This window comes from Rattus norvegicus, chromosome 16 (genome assembly GCF_021556685.1).
Source record: "Rattus norvegicus strain SHRSP/BbbUtx chromosome 16, alternate assembly SHRSP_T2T, whole genome shotgun sequence".
Taxonomy (NCBI): Eukaryota; Metazoa; Chordata; class Mammalia; order Rodentia; family Muridae; genus Rattus; species Rattus norvegicus.
The window spans coordinates 78,471,989-78,489,429 of NC_141549.1; the positions used below are offsets into that span (position 1 = coordinate 78,471,989).

The window sequence follows — 17,441 nt, forward strand, 5'->3', positions numbered from 1 at the left end:
TGTACTAACTATAAGTTAGAAGAGAAAAAACTGTGAGTAGTTAATATTATATTTGAATGTTTAAGTTTAATCACAGAGTTTATTTCACTCTACCTATTAGAAGAGACCATAGACACTAGAGAAGCATATGTGTATATAAGCATGTGGGTGAGGGTGGCTTCCAGAACACCTACAAGAAAAGGCAGTAAGAAAAAGCCTCACATCCTGGAAGGAACAATAGGTCCTACGGATCTTAGTTCCTACCAGCAGGGTTGTTCAAGCTGCTTGCTCTGATGTAGCTAGCATAGCAAACCCACACAACTCAGCATGGGTCTTCTCTCAGATTCTCTGCTATCACGTAGTAGGTCTAATTTTAGTGTCTAATACTCTTTATGTCTCTGGGTCCAACACTGGAACATTTCTTCATAAAAAGGTATCCACCAGAAGACACTGACTTAAAGGCTTGTGTTGCAGGATGAAGCTCATCTCTATATTTTGTAAAGGAAGCATGAAAACTGTAATCTCCTAATCTGCTTTCTTATTACACAGGGATCATTGATACCAAGTCTTCAATTTGTTTTCTTCTCAAAGTCCCCTGTAACTTTAATTTTTTCAACCCTTATTTTTAATGATCGTTCTTAAATGCATTAACTTCCTTCTAAGCCCAGCACCCACTGGAGTTAGTAGAAAAGAAAGGACACAGGGACATTGGGCCTATTTAGAAATGGTTCTTTGGAGCAACTCCCATCTATGTTGTCTGGAAACCAGCAGTTCAGTTCACAAGGTGAACAGTGGCAGCTCCATCCACTTGCAAACACTTCGTGGAGAGACCATCAGTCCAGTTTGATAAAGTCTGGAGAGCAGACATGAATCAGCAGTGGTAGTGCTTCCTTGTAGAGAGAGCCAGGCCTCAGCTTGGCAGGAGTCAGCAGGAGGGACCAGCAAGAACTCCAGGACAAGTTCTCAACTGGGCCTCTCTCAGCAAATTGAAGATCAGTGAAGACTCCAGTCCAACAAGAGTTGCACAGCTAGCTCTACAAGCAAGCCTAGCTCAGACTCCATTACTGTCTGTTGGGTCATTTTTATACCCTCCAAACAGCATGTGTTCTCCACTAGTCTTGCCTCAGCACATTTCTTGCCGTCTCAGCTGACATCACTTTGCCAATCAGCCCCAGTTGGCAGAATAGCCACAATACACCACCAGAAGTTTTTTTTTTTTTTTTTGGTGCATTTCCCTCTATGGAGTCCCAATAAATAGAGTTCAACAACACAATGTGAGGTGGACCAGTACATGTTTGTTGTTAGCAAAGAATTCTTTATCGTGTGTCCTTTCACATCCTCACTTTACCAGGACATCCTTCCTCCTGTGTCTGCTTAAGGAAAATGTTTCTTCACGAGTCTGCCTTAGTCCTTTCCATCTGTCCACTTCAGCTAAATGTTCATTCACATGTTTGCCCCAGCAAAACACCATCCAACACAACTGACTTTCCAAGTGAAAGATCCCCGAAGGGAGACCCTTACTCAAGTCTCGGGAAGTCTCACACCCCAGACACACGAGAGGCCAATCTTGATGCAATACACAGTGGTGAGGTTTATTACGGAGAGCTCTGGGTCGACACATATCCCACGCAGGAGACAGAGGTGTTGACCCTGAGTGGCTGGGAGAAGGGCTATTTAAAGGAAAAAGTCACAAGCCCCAGGAGACGAGGGTATGTCAAAAGGAAATACCAAAAATGTCACAAGGAGAAACTCTCAAAGTCACAGGATTGTTCTTAAGACTCTAGGGTTTAAATCAAGGGAAAGGTCAAGCCCTCATTCTCCTGAGAACAGATCTTGATTCCTCCTGTCCTTTAGGGTAAATGTTTGTCAGAGTTGACAAAGCATCTGCATCTGATATACACCTGGTTAGGCTTCGGCCCTGGTTTCCTGGAATACTATCTGCAGTACACAAGGCTGGAACATTATCTGTAGGGCACAATGGGGGCTTGAAAAAACATCACAGGAGCAGAATAGAACCCATTACTCATTTATTCATGTCCGGTGACTTTCGGAGGGTCAGTGAGTCGGCACCAGTCCTCCTGCATTTTTAACCATCTGTCTTCCTGAGTCAGATCCTGTTGCTGAGTTTTGAGCTAGTTTTGTATAACTAGAGTTTTAAAAAGGTTACTCATTGTCAGAGTCCGGATGTGCAGGGCCGGACGTGCCTGAGGGAGAGCCAGAGATAGGACTTGCCAAACCAGCTATCAGCCCCAAGGACATTGACCATCTGTAGCCACCCCCTCTCCTTCCTTCACCCCCCTGAGTGAGATGAGCCACCCTACCTGCCTGCCGAGCTGCTAGAGAGCACGTACTCCTTGCTGATGTAATTTCACGCCGAAAGTAACTGTGCACCATTTGAAATGACCAATCATGTGTAACCGTGCGAATGCCCCTAACCTCCCCTATATAAACCCCCGAGTCTGGAAGCTCGGGGTCGATTCCTCTGTCTCCTGTGTGGGATACGTATCGACCCGGGATCCCGCTAATAGGGATCTTGTTAATAAAAGCTACCTCTTGCTGTTACATCAAGAATGGCTACTCGTGATTCCTGGGGGCACCCCACCCCGTGATCGGAGCAAGAGACGCGGCTCCCCGTTTTGGGGTATGCTCTTTCAGTTTAAAACTTTATCTCTCACAAGAACCCTTAAGTTTTCACTTCAGTCCCCTCTAGAAAATCCTTACCATGTGTACTTCATTAACATTTGGTGTACAACTTTCTAAAGACTCTCGGATTCAACAATCAGGAACTTATTTCAAAGCCCTTTTAAAAAAATTCCAGCTGCCAGTGTTATGGACTCAGAAATCACTGAAAGACCATAGACTCAATTTAAGTTGTAATTAACTGAATATTTATTTCAAGCTCCAGCTGTCCTCAGTTCCCATGGTTGGATTTGAAACTGAGACCCAGCTAAAAGGGGAGGGCTCTTTAAGTATGAAAGACCCTGGTGCTCTTTCTTGGAGTTTCCTTAGGTGTGAGAGAACATCTGGGGTCTCTTGCATTCCTGGAATTCCTAGTATTGTCTTAGTTTCTGGTTGCTTTCAGAGCTGGCCTCAGACCTAAAATAGTTTCTTTAACCATCATATTCCCTATTACCTATAGAACACATGAAGCAAACCATTGACTCATACTGAGGTACAGGTTGACACTGAGTCTGTAGGGCTGCCCTTCTTTCAGAGGCTTTTTCTTATATAATCCAGACATGTTGTTCTCTCCTCTCTCCTCTTCTCTGTCTGCATGCAGGCTTTCTCTCTTTTTCTTCTTCCTCCCTCTCTCTTTGTTCCCTTTGGCGACTTCCCTTACCTTCTACCTTGGCACCAGTAAACTCAACTAAGCCCTAGAGCAGTTTCCCAATAATAATGCTTGTTTATATACTTGTTTATAATTTATTTATATAACTTGTTTATGACAAGTTAGCAGCTTTTATAAGATTAGTATTTTACAGGTTTATATCTGTTAAATTTTTAGCCTTAAGAATCACAATTTTTTTAGTAAATTTTTTTTTCTGATCAAACCAACAATTAAAAGCTATTGATTAAATATTCAGATTCTACCCTCAACACCTATTTCCACTGAAGTGTCAGATGACTCAAGAGGTTATCAATCCTTCAAGTATCAGTTTGCCTTCTTCACGATGTAAACAATCTTTAAGAAGATACCCTACCATAAAATATGGGGTTGGCATTGTTGGGGTAGGGGTATTTAGGATACTGACTTGTGCTTGAGGACAAATTCTAGATTCTTGTGTACAAAGGCACTAAGTAAGTAAGAGAGGACTGGATTAGATACAGATGCTATAGACTCCAATACAACCTGAAGTTAAGAAGAGAAGGGGAGGGAAGAACATGTGTGTGTGTGTGTGTGTGTGTGTGTGTGTGTGTGTGTGTATGTGTGGTTTGTGTGTGTGTGTTAAGAAGAGAAGGGGGGGGGAGAACAGGGGTGTGTGTGTGTGTGTCTGGGAAGAAAGAAGGAGGGAACTAGGCTGAATCCATGACCAAAATCAAATTGGCAGTAAAGAGACTAGACCTAAGAACTGGGGGCCTCTAGGTAAGTTAATTACTAATATAAAAAAAAACAAAACAAAATCCAAGGTCCAGCCTTTACACACCGATAATGGTTCTAGAATTCCAATGTGCTTTAAATAGAGCCACAACCTGAAGACCCAAAGAAGCTAAACCAGAAGGAAGACCCAAACCAGGAAGCTTGAATCACACTTAGAAGGGGAAATAAAATAGTAATAGGAGGCAGAGGAAGGGAGAAAACTGGGCAGTAGTGGGAAGGAAGAGGGAAATGGGGGGGGGCAGTATCAGGTGAGGGATAGGGCAGAGAGAGGCTAGAGGCCAGGAGAATTAATGGAAATCTGCAGCTGCCAGGGATAGCAGGGCAGGGAGGGGAATCTCCAGGAAGTCTCAGAGAACTGGGATGGGTGAGGCTCCCAGGAGTCAATTGGGGTGATATTAGGCAAGATGCCTAACAGTGGGGCATGGAAACTAAAGAGGCTCCCTTCTGTAGCAGGACCCACAGTGGAGGGATAAGGACACCACCCACAAACCTTTCGATCCAAAATTTGTCTAAAAGAAATGCAGGGACAAGGTGGAGCAGAAATTGAAGGAATGGCCAACCAACAACCAGCCCAACTTGAAACCCATCCCATGGGCAAGTACCAGACCCTAACACTATTAATGATATTCTGTTATGTTTGGAGACAGGAACCTAGCATAACTGTCCTCTGGGAGGTTCTACCCAGCAGCTGACTGGAACATATTCAGACATTCACAGGCAAACTTTGGGTGGAGGTTGCTAACCCATAAGGAAGAGTTGGGGGAAGAATTGAAAGCCCTGAAGGGGATGGAAACCCCATAGAAGACCAAGAGAGTCAACAAACATGGCCCCTGGGAGTTCTCAAAGATTGACCTGCCAACCAAAGAGCAAACAGAGGCTGAAACATGATCCTGGGCAGATATGTGGCAGACAAGCAGCTCCATCTCCATGGCAGCCTTTTTGGGCCTCAGAGGAAGAGGATATACCTAATCCCATAATCCTGCAGAGACTTGATGCACCATGGTGTGGCAATAAGCATGAGAATGGCCTACTCTCTTAGAGGAGAAGAGGAGGGGGGAGGAATTCTGTGAGGAGGGACCAGGAGCATGGTGTGTGTGTGTGTGTGTGTGTGTGTGTGTGTGTGTGTGTGTGTGTAATATTTGGGGTATAAATTAATTATCTAACATTTAAAAGCATTGGAGAACACATTGAAGAAAGTCAGTGAAGTGATCACAACTATGGTGTTCCCTGTGAAACGAGGTCTCCGTATGTAGTCCAGTCTGGCATGGGTATTGCTGTCCTGTTGCAGGCTTCGTTCTAATGCTGGAATTACAGTCTTATGCCACCAGGCCTGGCCTTGGTGGTGCTTGAATAAGACTTGTTTTGAGCCAGAAAACACAAGATAACTGTGCCACAAGAATTCAGAACAGAAGCTTCTTCTGCACAGCACATAGAAACTGTTTCTCAAAGGCCTCGGCTCACATTCCTGCAGAGTCAAAACATTTTCAAACTCCATAGTTATTCCTAGAGGCATTTCTTTAAAGTAAAGAGATATATATTACAGGAGAATGTGGTATATTTTGAGGATTGCTGGATGTTCCTGATGCAATCTAAAAGCAATAGATTAGAGCAGAGAGCAATTCATATGACTGTTGATAAATATTTATGCAGCTGGGGATCAAAGAAGCTTATTATTTACTTTTGGATTGGTTGTGAAGTAGCCGTAGTCAGCCATTAAATGAATGCAGCATGTGGTATAAGTAGTGAAAGGTAGAAGTTTTAAGGTTGCCTCCCTGACCCTAGACAAAGGTTCAGAGTAGAAGAAATAAAAACCGGTTAGGCCCTGGATTGTATCTTCCCGGAAGCTTCTCTTAGGACCATAGAATGGGAAATTACATCGGCTGGTTCGGCAACTCTCTTCCAGGAACTAGCTGACCATAAAGTTAGATTAAAATCTTAGAGAACAATCTTGAAAAGCAGGAAGCTTCTCCCAGGAACTGATGGACCATAAAGTTAAAGAATCTTGAGAAACAGGAAGCTCCTCGTTGTGATTTTTCACTGGTATTCTCGACACTTTCCAATGATTCTCTTCCTACCCCCTTGAGTTGTGGTTTCTTCCTTTAAATACCTCTTCTCCCAGCCACTCATGGTCGAACTCCTCTGCCCCTGCATGGGATATGAGTCTCGACTCAAGTGCACTGGTTCCTCTCAATTAACCTCGTGTAAATTACAATAAGGACGGTCTTACTTGAGTTCTTGGGGGGTCGAGTCATCCCAAGACTTGAGTGAGGGTCTCCCCACTCCGGGGGTCTTTAATTTGGGGGCTCTTCCAGGATTGGCAACCACCCTCATCTCCGAAGACCCACTTGGAGGTGAGATAGCATCTGTGTCTTTGTCTGTGTCTTTGTGTTTTGCGCCGGCTAAACTCTGGGTCTGTATTTGCTTGCGAGTTCTGGTTTTGCAGTTGCTCTTGTCTCGGGTAGAGTCGGAGGCTCGCATCTCAAGAGAGATGCCGGGTGTGAGTAGTAGACGTGCCAGGGGATCACCGACTGTGTTGCCCTGGGAGACGTCCCAGAAGGTCTGGGGAAACCCCAGAGATGCCTGGGAAATTCCTGTCTGGGTACCGGTGAGGACACGGTAGTTCTCCTGGATTGGAGAAATCTGCACGCCCTTCTGGCCATCTGTATTTCCAGAGTGGTCTTTGTCTGTGTGTCTTAGGTCTTTGTTTTGTGTTACCACTGGACTGAAGTTAGGGCTAGAGCACACAACTTGTCAGTTGAGATTAAGAAGGGACTGTGGCAGACTTTTTGTTCCTCAGAGTGGCCGGTGTTTGTTGTGTCAGTTGAGATTAAGAAGGGATTGTGGCAGACTTTTTGTTCCTCAGAGTGGCTGGTGTTTGATGTCAGCTGGCCTCCAGAGGGCACCTTTGACTTAACCATTATTTTCAATCTGCTCCTCTTTATCTGTCCCATTGGGAAGGAGGAGTGATGTGGAATCTGCTCCCCTTCATCTGTCTTTGGTGAGCTCACGGAAGCTCCCATCTGAATCAGTTCGGTTTTGTGGTAATCTTATGGCAGCTGCTTGCTTTTTGCTTTTGGTACTTGTTTTATGTCTGTTAATCTTTTGATTGTCTTTCTGTATGACTGAATGCTATTTGTCCTCTTTGGCAGACCTCTATTTTCTGGACTCTCTTCTTGTTTTCTCACCATCCCACTTGAGATGCTTGTTAGTAGCTGTTACAGGAAGTACAGAATCCTACTAGAGGCCAGAAAAAATGTTCCAGACACAGATGGAAGGCCCTCACTTCTGCCTGTTGGCTTCAATATGCCTGAAGGTAGGGAGAGCCAGGTCTACTGTCAGACTCCAATGGTGGGTCTCTGAGGGGCTGAAAAACACCCCACCAATTTGGCTAAGGTAAAAAAGATATAAAAAAAAGTTGCAGAAACTTAAAGGGTTAAGCTAAGTCACTGAGAGAGTTAGTATAAGTTACAGAGAAAGTAAGGTTAAAGTCCGGTTCAGGGGGGAAAAAAAAAGGAAGGCAAAAAGAGCCGGAAGCTAGAGGAAAAAAAGAGACATAAAGAAGAGGAAGCTATGAAGGGGCTCAAGACCCCATATGTACAACAATGCCAAGCAACCAGAGCTTCCAGGGACCAAGCCACTACCTAAAGACTATACATGGACTGACCGTGGACTCTGACCTCATAGGTAGCAATGAATATCCTAGTAAGAGCACCAGTGGAAGGGGAAGCCCTGGGTCCTGCTAAGACTGAAGCCCCAGTGAATTAGATTGTTGGGGGGAGGGTGGCAATGGGGGGAGGATGGGGAGGGGAACACCCATAACGAAGGGGAGGGGGAGGGATTAGGGGGATGTTTGCCCGGAAACCGGGAAAGGGAATAACACTTGAAATGTATATAAGAAATACTCAAGTTAATAAAAAAAAAGAAGAAGAAGAGGAAGCTAAAGAGCTACAGAGAGACAAAAGACAGTATAAAAACTTATACTGGCCACAGTAGTTAGAGAGACTAAGAAGACAGTACCTGGCAACAGAAGAGAATCCCTGGCTAAATATCAGTGTGCCTATTGTAAGGAAAAGGGTCACTGGGTCAGGGACTGCCCCAGGATAGAGGGGAAACCCAATCAGTGTTTTGTGGATACAGGAACCCAACACTCTGTGCTCCTATGCCCCAGTGGGCCAATGTCCATCAAAGACTTTGGGTACAGGGGGCTACCAGCAACAAACAATACTTATGGGCTACCCAAAGAACAGTGGACCTTGGCATGGGCCAGGTATCCCACTAGTTCATGGTCATCCCTGACTGCCCCTATCCCTTGCTCATGAGAAATTTACTGTCCAAAATAGCTTGTGTGGGCTGAAATGGCGGGTGAGGCCATGTGTATGCATATCTGTAGACTGTGTATGTGGAGCTTAAGACCTGTCTCATTGTACCAGTACCTAATGCTGGGAGATGTGTTGCTTAGTGCTGTTCTGCCTGGAAAACACCATTCCTGCCAGCTGGGCACTAACAATTATCACCCAATCCAGAACTTAAACTGTGGTAGAGTGGCTGATGTTTTGCCTTTGAACGGAATGTCCCAGAGGATGGGACCACTGGTCAGCTGACATGGACTAGATTCTCCACAAGTTGGGGGGCAATCTGGTCACCTTGCTGCCCAATCCTGACCTGGAGCCACCACAGCACAAGTGTCAAGTACTGGAAGAAGCCCATGGGTGGAGGAAAGACCTCTTCAACTGACCAATCTACCTCTACTGAAAGGCAAGGCTACCTTGTTTGTAGACAGGAACACTTCTCTTCATGAAGGTCAGAGATGAGTGGGTGCTGCCATGGTGGACAACACAAATGTCATCTGGGATGGCTGAACCTCTACCCCCCAGCACATCAGCACAGACGCCTTTGCCATCTCTTGGATGCCCTGATGAAGCCAGCAACTGTGAGTATTATTCATTGCCCAGGACATCAGGAGGGAAGAGGTTCAGTGGCATGGGGCAATATCAAAGCAGATCAAGTGGCTTGAGAAATGGCTATACAGGAGTCTATCCTGGTTGCAGGCCTGCAAGAGACAGTCACTGGGAACTGGGATCTGACTAAAGAATGGCCTCAATTAGAATGCACAACAGAAGAAAAGGCCCACATTGCTTAGAAGAGGAAGGGCAATGGCACACTTTAGAAAAAGCTATACTCCCCAGAAAACAAATAAAAGACTCACTTTGCCAAATACACAAATGGACTCATTTAGGAGGTAAGAAACTTGTCCAAGTAGTTAAGGTATACGTAATAGACTAAGATTTTAGTCAGAGAGGCATTGAAAAAGTATAGGTATGTCAGCAAGTGAATGCTTAGCAAGCAAACAGGGCAAAGAGACCTAGAGAGTTTAGTGGGCAGTCGAAGTGAACTTCACTGAGATAAAACCAGGAAAATATGGTCACAAGTGTCTCCTAGTGCTTGTAGATACCTTTTCAGGAATAGATAGAAGCTTTCCTCACCAAGCAAGAGATGGCCTTGGTAGTCATCAAGAAGATACTGGAAGAAATCTTCCCCAGGTCTGGAGTATCCAAGGTAATCTGGTCAGACAACAGCCCTACTTTCATTGCCAAGGTAAGCCAGGGTGTAGCCAAGTATTTAGAGGTCGATTGGAAATTACACCACATTACAGACCTCAAAATTCAGGACAGGTAGAGTAAATAAATAAAACTCTAAGAGAGACCCTGACCAAATTGACCATGGAGACTGGCGCAGACTGGTTGGCACTCCTTCCCTCTTGCTCTCTTCAGAGCAAGAAATATCCCTTCCAAATTCAGCCTTACCCCCTTTGAGATCTTATATGGGGCCTCAGCTCCTCTGTCTGTATTAGATTATGTTATTAAACAACATGTCATAGTAATAATGATTTGTATGCCAGGCTGAAAAACCTATGGGTGATACAGAAAGAAATCTGGTCACAACTGGCAGCAGCCTATGCCCCAGGGACCCCTGAGACATCTCATCAGTTCCAAGTCAGAGACTCAACTACATACAATGACACTGAGCCCAGACACTCAAGTCTTGCTGGAAAGAACCGTCCGTACCTAGTGCTGCTGACCACCCTGACAGCAGTCAAGTCTCAATCCTCACCAGCCGCATACTAGCTGGAGCTGAGAGCTGGGACCTAAAGGGACACTCAGATCTTCAGAAAGCTCCCTAGACTTGCACATCAGATAAGTGAATACATCAGAGATGTGACTGGGAGGTTGCTATAATGCTCACTTGTGGAGTGTCCTTTAAAAACAAGAATTTCATGTTTGCCCTGGGTTCCATCGAGATATGTCCCCCAATCATAGGTATGGGTGTAGGCTTGATTTTTATTGCAAATGACGTAACATTGCATATGTTAGTACTCCTAACACTTCTTGGGACTGTGCCTCAGTGATCACAATCTGTATAAGTTTAGAAGTTCTAAAAGGCAGTCATGACCTTTGTGTGTAGGTTCAGATAGTGTACAGATTGGAATCCTAATACTAAAGAGTTTAGGTACTGCAAGGGCAGCTACAAGGACATCTGCTATTGCCCTGCAACACAAGGCTTATGGAGAATTCAAACTGCAGTTGACTTAGATATAAAAAGAGTCCAAGAATACCTAACCTCCCTCTCAGAGATAGTCCTTCAGAATAAGAGAAGATTAGACCTGACATACCTTAAAGAAAGAGGTCTGTGTACTATACTAAAGAAAGAATGTTGCTTCTATGTAGACCATTCAGGAGTAATTAAAGACTCCATGGGTAAACTTAGAGAAAGATTAGACAAAAGACAGAGAGACAGAGAAGCACATCAGGGATGGTTCGAGAGCTGGTTTAGTAGATCTCCTTGGATGACAACTCTGATATTTTCCCTTATGGGACCCTTCTTAATTTTGCTTCTGCTTCTGACTAAAGGTCCATGTGTGTTAAAGAAACTAGTTACCTTCATTAGAGAAAGAGTGAATGCTGTTCAGATTTTGATGTTATGCCAACAATATCATGCTTTGGGAGGACAAAAGAATCAATATTATAAAGATACTGAAATTTAGTTCTATGATTAGAACTAGCCACTAGAAGAAGTGGGGAATGAAAGATGGAAGTTTTAAGGTTGCCTCCCTGACCCCTAGACAAAGGTTCAGAGTAGAAGAAATAAAAACCGGTTAGGCCCTGGATTGTATCTTCCCGGAAGCTTCTCTTAGGACCATAGAATGGGAAATTACATCGGCTGGTTCGGCAACTCTCTTCCAGGAACTAGCTGACCATAAAGTTAGATTAAAATCTTAGAGAACAATCTTGAAAAGCAGGAAGCTTCTCCCAGGAACTGATGGACCATAAAGTTAAAGAATCTTGAGAAACAGGAAGCTCCTCGTTGTGATTTTTCACTGGTATTCTCGACACTTTCCAATGATTCTCTTCCTACCCCCTTGAGTTGTGGTTTCTTCCTTTAAATACCTCTTCTCCCAGCCACTCATGGTCGAACTCCTCTGCCCCTGCGTGGGATAAAAGTCTTGACCCAGTGCACGGTTTCCTCTCAATAAACCTCTGTAAATTACAGCAAGGACAGTCTTCCATGAGTTCTTGGGGGGTCATGTCATCCCGAGATTTGAGTGAGGGTCTCCCCACTCTGGGGGTCTTTGAGTAGAAATCCCAGAGTAAAAGAACACCAAAGGGTTCAGGGAGAATGAGGGAACTTTGTGTGGCCCATCCATATTTCCATGTCCTTCCCTTCCCCTTAAAAATATGAAAACACTAAAATCTAACCCTAATTCAAAGGGTTCATTGTTCTGTAACCACCTTTAAGTGACCATTAACAAACAAGCTAAGCCATCTCTCCTGTTTCCTAGGAGAAGGCTCCTGCATCCCAGGGCCTAGAAGATGACACTCAGTCCTAAGGGCCATGCTTCTCTGATCTGTCTTTCTCTCTTCACCCAATCTTTACACCCACAGTCCATCAAGTTTGATGGGTAAACACCTAGGAGCATGCACTGAAGTGCAATCTGCAGAAACCCCAGGTCTGTTTGTAAGTTTTTCTCAAAAGCTGTGGTGTTCTTCGATATTAAAAGGTCTTTCTTCATGAGACTCTGTCCAAGAGTCCAGAGTGTTCCAGAAAAGTTCCGTGGAGAAGTGGACAGAGGGCCTGGCACTGATCATTATGTATCTTGGCCGCCCTAAAGGTTCTTCTTTTCCCAGAGAGTCTTCAGAGGACTCTCAGGGCAGGAGAGATGGGCATCAAGCTCTAGTCTACTGAGCTCTAAACATTACCATATTGGCTCCAAAGCAGTCATTCCAAGAAAAGCAAAAGAGACCCTGTAAAAGAGGCTGGAATGTATGAATGAAGGGATCTTCTGGGCATCAATGAGAATGTGAGTTCACAAAAGCTAACACAGACCCTTGTTAGCACTTCTGGAGTTTGGAAAGCTTGGGAGTCTCCTCTTTTTTTACTAGAGTTAAACTAGTATCTTTACGTGACTTAGGGGGTTGAGGGATAAATTTGGAAACATCCTCATATATGCCCCTTAAATTTGGTGGGTGTTTGCTAAGAACTGGGGGCTCAGGATCTTTCGTTCCTTCTGCAGGCCACTAGATTTGGTTCAGGCAGCTGTATCTTGTGTAGTGACTGAGGACACTGTTCTCTCGGACCTGATCCTTCCTGCTGTATCTCTGTGTGTCAAAGAATATGTAGTCATTTAAATGACAGTCACATTTTTCAACAGCTTAGCACCAATTGAGAAGTGTAGAATAAGGTACCTTAAGATCTTGAGATGCCAACACCTGGATATCTTAAGGCATAGATGAAACCCTGAGCACATGCTCCTTCTCTCTCTCTCTCTCTCTCTCTCTCTCTCTCTCTCTCTCTCTCTCTCTCTCTTTGTGTGTGTGTGTGTGTGTGTGTGTGTGTTTAAATGAAGGCCTACCTATATCAAATCCTGCTTCTCCACATATGCACAGATACTCTGCTGATGAGTATAACTGGGTGGACCTTCCCGCTTTGCTTCTTGTCTTATACTTTTACTGCTGTGAACAGATACCATGACCAAGGCAAGTCTTAAAAGGGCAACATTTGAATGGCTCTGGCTTACAGCTTCAGAAGTTCAGTCCGTTATCAAGGAAGGAATGTGGCAACACCAAACCAGGCATGGTAGAGGATGAGCTCAGAGTTCTGCAGCTTCATTTGAAAGCTGCTAACAGAACACTGACTTCCAGGCAGGTAGAAAGCCCATACCCATACTGACACACCTACTCCAACAAGGCCAAACCTCCTAAAAGTGCATGCCCTTGGCCGAGCACATATAAACCATCACACTTCTTATTTAGTGTCTTTGCTGCTTACTGCTACTTGCAGTCGTGTCTGTAGAGCTGACACACACTCAGGGCTTCATGGGCACATACATGACCTTGGCTTGCCCTAATTGTCAAATCCTAACATTTAGAGTGAGAGATGGGTTTCATTGAAAAGTTAGGCCATTGTGACAATTTAAAAATGAAGATACCCATGCTGTCTACTTCCCACATAGCCAATGGCTTTGAGAGTGCCACTGATCTAAATGGGGTGGAGTTATGAGATGAGAGAATAGGATGCCAACAACAGCATTGACCTTTCTTATTATCCATCAGAAGAATGTGTTAACCTGGACACTCCTATAGGCCTATGCCAAGAATTTCTTTCTATCATTCTGGTACTTGGTTCTCAATGTGTTGCTTGGAGATAATAATCAAGCACACAAACTGAGAACTTGTAAGAAATTTATTTGGATGTTATGGAAGAAAAAAAACTCAAGGACACAACATGGGACAAATAACAGTCTCTTTAAAAATCTCTAGTTATATGACAAATACATTCTTCTTCTTCTTAGTGCTCAGCGGCAGCACAGGGGGTAGGTGACGCCACCGGAACGGCAGGACCCAGAGAGTCGTTCCCCAAATTGACAACTGATTCTGCAATAGCAGGTCACGCCTGACTTCACATCTGGGGAAATAGACATCATAGGAAGTACTTAGTGCCTGAGTCTGCAGGGCAGAATAATCTTGGGCAATATATGTGCTGGGTGAAGTGTGATTGCTACCTTGATTATTAGTGACAGCACCATGAGCAATCATGATCAATATGAATAAATATACATGGTAAGCACAAAACTAAAACTAATGCTGTTTGTCTTAATTTTGTTATTTTATGTGCTCCTGCCATTACATAAATATCTAAACACACATCTCCAATTTCTAACATATAAAAGACACAATAAAATAGACAAAGTCTAGCCATTTAGATCTAGAAAATACAACTAGTCACAAAACCTTTATTTATTAAACCTTGTGATATAAACAAGTTTTCGCAGAAAGAAATTGATCTATTTAGCTCTTGATGTTAAATGAGAAAAATAAAGAAGTAATAAAGTCTCCCAGTGACCCAATTTCAGAACTTATCTCTCTCCCTTCTCTCATCCATGTCTCTACTATGATGATGTCTCTCACCTGCATTTTGGAGAGCAGTGCCTTTATCCCCTCCAAAGGATATGGAAATATCCTGGTCCTTCATGACCAGCTACTCCAGATCTGGAGCCTCCTCAGCTCTTCCTTGGGGAGATTCTGCCTGGGTGTGGAGGGCCAGCAGTAGAAGGGCAGTGAGCAGAGTGAGCGTCCTCATGGCTCTGGGTTTCCTAAGGGATGAAAAAGACATCAGGAACAGTGAGTGTGTGTAGATCTGTATGTGTGTGTGTGTGTGTGTGTGTGTCTGTCTGTCTGTCTGTCTGTCTGTCTGTCTGTCTATGTATATGGGGATGTATGTTAAAGGAAGATTCTGAGATAGGCCCTGCAGTTAGAAAGTGTCTACATTGATAAGGAAAGGGATTTGTCCTCAGCGTCTTCTTGATATTTTTGTTACCACAGCGTCGATCCTGATAAACCTTGGTTCATGTGTTTGGTGGCTGTCTTTGGTTTAAGGTGGCAAGGAAGAGAAGGACCCTGCTATTTTTTCCCGTTACTGCTTGGATTTTGTGTTTACACTAGAATGAGTATTTACTTTTTAATGTGAAAAAAGAAGAAAAGAAACAGCATTTTCATACATTAAGCCTAAGGACCTCCATGTCTCTAAAAATGTATAGTTATTTGCTATCTGAAGGTGTTGACTCAGGGGTGACACCTGAACTCTGATGATGTAGAGAGTCAGTGCTTCTTGACCACTTTGACCTTATCAAACTAATCAAACTATGGACAAAATGAACACCTGTGACTCTAGGCAAAGAATTGTTCTAAGGAGGACTACTATTCTTTCTACTCCTACACAAGTATGAATAGCAATTAAGACAGTAAGTACTGAAGCATACAGCACAACTGTTTCATGCACAACTGGAACTTACCTCAAGTAAAATGGATTATAAAGACCTGCACATGAGATGTAAAAGCATAAAACTACTAGAAGGAAACACAGAACTGGGTCTGGACAGTGACATATTGCATGACACCAAACATTCAGGGAAGAAGGCAGGTGGGTAAGTGTGGTTGTGGGACTGCATTGGACTGTACAGCTTCTGCTTAGGAGACAAAATAAGCACTGGGGTGAGGTGACAAGATAGGACATGGTGAAAAGATTAGCAAAGCATACAGCTGAAAAGAAACTAGCCCGTTGTGGTGGTGCATGCCAGTAGGATTTGCTAAAGGAGGCAGAGGCAGGAGGATCACGAGTTCAAGGCCAGCCTGGGCTACACATTTGGGGCTGGAGAGATGGCTCAGTGGTTAAGAGCACTGACTGCTCTTCCAGAAGTCTTGAGTTCAAATCCCAGCAACTACATTGTGGCTCACAACCATCTGTAATGGAATCTGATGCCCTCTTCTGTGTTGTCTGAAGACAGCAACAGTGTACTTATAAGTAAGTAAATAAATGAATGCATACATAAATACATAAATAAATGTTAAAAAAAGAAAAGAGACTAAAACCCAAAATATATAGACAACATGTACGACTCAGTAGCCAAAGCCAAGCAATACCAAGAGATATTTCTTAAAATAGAAAGACAGTTTAAAGATCATATTAATATCCCTACTGGAATGACCTGGAAGACATTTCTGTTTTGGTGTAAGTTTAGGGAGTTTCCCCTTAACCAGTAATTATTATCCTTCCCAGATACTAGAGGCCCAGACAGAAGAACCCTGGAAGGGTGTCTGATGATGTGGGCTCCTCCAGAGCAGTCTTGCCTTTAGGGAGTCCATTGCAGCTAGGCCTCAGTGACATATCCATGCTTTGAAATTATTTTCATTACTTACAGACCCTTGGGGTATGCAGGGAGAGTAGAGCAAGAAGGACAGCAATCTTCTTTCCAGACCTGGGGATACAAGAGCAGCTTAAACATCTTGGTACAGACTTCCCCTATTTAAGGGTCACTTGTGATGTCTTAATTTTTGTGGTTAATTTCTATTGGATACCTCAAACACCTGTTGTACAAGGGCAGTTAGGAAATTGGAAAAGTTGGGGCAAAACAGGGATTCACAGAAGGACTTCTTATTTGTCTTTTGTAGAAATGGATAACATCCATTTTTTCCATCGCTGTTCACTCCAAGGAGTTTGAGGCTTAATCACTAGTTTCAGAGAGTATGAGAGAGTACACAGGTAATGTGTGGCCTACAAATGAATCTTATGCTTTGTGGAGAAGACTAGAACACATTCAAAGAACATGTAAAAAGCATTGAGAAACTAGTTCTTAGTGAACCTGCCTAGGACCTAAGTTACAACCGTTGGAACTAGTTAAGTCATTCAGGAGAGTGTGAATATTGCTGTATGATGAGATTGTACATTAGTTCTCCTGTGACAATCAGCATTTTCTAATGCAATCTCCCATGTTTTATGTATATATATATATATATATATATATATATATATATATATATGTGTGTGTGTGTGTGTGTGTGTGTGTGTGTGTGTGTGTATATTCCCAAAGGTTATGACATTGACAACATTGAAAATGGATTCTTATTGCAGGGTTTTGGGGTCAAAAGGCAGAGCCCACAGGGATAAAGTAGTTCTTTTATAAAAGAGTCTAAGAGAACCATTTTTTTCCTTTTACCAGGTGGTGATATTTTATGAAAATGTCTTGTATAAACCAGGAAATGGGTTATCACCAAAGAGTAAATCTTTTGACACTTTTATCTGAGACTTCATAGCTCCCCAAAACTGTAGGATCTGGTATCATCAGCTGTGTATAACATGATTATATGACTTGGTATGTGTTGTCCTGTGACACAAGACAAAATGAAGTAAGACACATCAGAAGCCATCTGACATACTTTCGGGAACTTTGAGTCTTTGGGGAACATTGAATCTTGTTGTGGAAAGCACATGGGAAAAAAGGCCTCTTATAGTGGTAGACCAGAACTATATA

At 43.4% G+C, this 17,441-nt stretch overlaps 1 protein-coding gene and 1 pseudogene; one reads left to right on the plus strand and one right to left on the minus strand.

Annotated features, from left to right (window-relative positions):
* The window catches only part of Erich1 (glutamate-rich 1), a gene marked incomplete at its 5' end in the record, with an annotated part of 52,793,804 nt that overhangs the window by 47,601,429 nt on the left and 5,174,934 nt on the right, over positions 1 to 17,441 (plus strand).
* On the minus strand, positions 13,799 to 16,427 carry Defa5-ps2 (defensin alpha 5, pseudogene 2; annotated as a pseudogene).